This window comes from Psammomys obesus, unplaced genomic scaffold, assembly GCF_907164565.1.
Source record: "Psammomys obesus unplaced genomic scaffold, mPsaObe1.curated_primary_1811, whole genome shotgun sequence".
NCBI classification, from domain to species: Eukaryota; Metazoa; Chordata; class Mammalia; order Rodentia; family Muridae; genus Psammomys; species Psammomys obesus.
This window is the reverse complement of record NW_026591598.1, coordinates 7,518,898-7,520,994: the sequence shown is the minus strand read 5'-3', so window position 1 is coordinate 7,520,994 and position 2,097 is coordinate 7,518,898. Positions and strand designations below refer to the sequence as shown.

At 52.6% G+C, this 2,097-nt stretch overlaps 1 protein-coding gene across 6 annotated transcripts in view; it reads right to left on the bottom strand.

Moving 5' to 3' along the window:
- Window positions 1-2,097, bottom strand: part of Phc2 (polyhomeotic homolog 2) — an 80,051-nt gene that overhangs the window by 52,560 nt on the left and 25,394 nt on the right. The gene's annotated exons all lie outside the window — the stretch shown is intronic.

The following is a 2,097-nucleotide window of genomic DNA, read 5'->3' as shown; positions in this document are numbered from 1 at the left end:
CACACACACACACACACACACACACACACACACACACACACACACACGCATGCTTGCGCGCGCGCTCGGAGGAGCCATCTAATTTCCCTAAGGTGGTCAAAAACAAAACAAAACTGGCATTCCAAAGCCAGGTGTGACCTCAAAACAGTGCCCTACAACTTCAGGTGACTCTGACCTGGGTCACCGTTTTGGTGCCACTGGGCCCGGTCCCTGTCAGAACATCCCAGAGCAGAGTGACTGAGAGTACTAGACTGAGCCCCCTAATTATTAATGTTCATAAAATCTTCACACAAACAACCCACCTCTCTATATTATGCACACGTACATGACATGCATGTGTATGTACATATCATGTGTATATACATGTGTACCCATCAGCCACCTCAAGAAATAAGACATTGGATGACCGCAAGCTCCCTTGTTTTCTTCGGAAAGGCCCGAAGCCTAGTTTCTGAGGAAGAGAGTGACTGACTCAAAGTGACTTGGCTTTGCCTGTCCTCCAGGACCCCGGGAGGCATCCCCAGCTGGCCATGGTAACGGGACTTACTCAGCCAGAGGGCTGGAGCTCAGCCTGAGGGGAAGCCAGAAGCAAGCTAGTCTCCTCATGCAAGGAAACTTGGATTTGGAAAAGAATTCACTCAAATTGGGAGCACTGCAGCAGCTTTCCAACTTCTGCTTCTACAGTGTGGGTGGCGAAGCTTTCACATCTCCCTACTCACACTTCTGCCTCAAAGCTTTGGGCGGGTGGGAAGCAAGAGAGGCTCCCTGGAGTTTTAGCTAGGGCTACTGATGCAATCGTCTGTGGACTCTTATTAGGCTTGCCTGCCACGTGAGAAATCTGAATTGGTAAAGTCCACGGCATCTGCGCTTTTAAACATTTATCCACTCCTACTCAATTTCCGTTTACTTCCTATTCTCGTTCCCCCCGTCTCTTCCTTCTAATGACTGCCTTATTTCTTCCCAAGGCCACCCACCCCTGTGGACTCCCACTGTGAACCACAGCCAGTCTCACTAATGGCTGAAAGCCAGAACTAGAAATCTGTTTTTCTCTAGTTCCAACTCACTGTGTGGTTCTGTGTGAGCCTGAGCTCCAAAGGCTGCAATTCCTGTTTCAGGCAGTCCTCCCGACCGCAAGGGACCACTTTGAATGATGTGCTGACTGGAACTGGCTTGGATAGCGATCTTATTACAGGTCTCTGCTGCCCACAGGGCTTGAGACCCGGCAGCTGGAGAAATGCTGATGGCTCTGTCCTTTCAGGAGCCGCCAAGTCTAGGAAACACTAGGCTTTTGTCCCCAGGGTCAGGGAAATCCATTTGCTATGGATTATGTCTGTGATATTGGTCCAGGGAAGCAGAGGGGAGAGGTACTAAAAACAGAGCCCTTCAAACCTAACCAGAGTCCACGGGGTCCAGAGGCTTTCTAATGGAGTCAGGAAGTCAGAGGTCTCGAGAGCCCCATAATGGCTGCTCCTGATGTCATCGTATTGGCTTGTGTGTTGAGTCTGAAAAGGTAGCCTGAAGGGTTAGTCTTGGGTGCCTCTGTCTTTGAGGGAGAAGACAATAAGTGAGAATTCAGCTCTCTAGACTGAGGGAGCGGGGGGGGGGGGGGGCCCCCCCCAGGCTGCAGCGTGAACCCCATCCTGTGCACTGTGAAGGCAGGGAGACACCCAGGCGGCTGGAACCTCAACCGTCCCCCCACCCCCGCCGCTTGATCCCCAGTCCTCTCTCAAGTCCTCCCTCCCAACCCCAGTCCTGTACTACCTGCTGTGTCTCTTAGGAACTGAGGTAAGGAGCGTTTCAGTGGATGAAATGCTTGCCCTGCAAGCACAGGGACCCGAAGATGACCCCCCGGAACCTAAAAAGCTGGATGTGTATGTATGCGCCGGGACCCCAGCACTGGGTGGTGGAGACCGGAGACAGCAGGGCCCCTGGGCTTGCGGACCGGCCAGTCCAGTCAAAGCAGCGCGCCCCGTGCTCAGGGAGACAGGGAGAGACCCTGCCTTAAAAATCAAAGTGGAAAAGTACCGAGGAAGGCACCTGACATCGATCTCTAGACTCCACACACATGCATGCTGCATGTACACATACACACACACA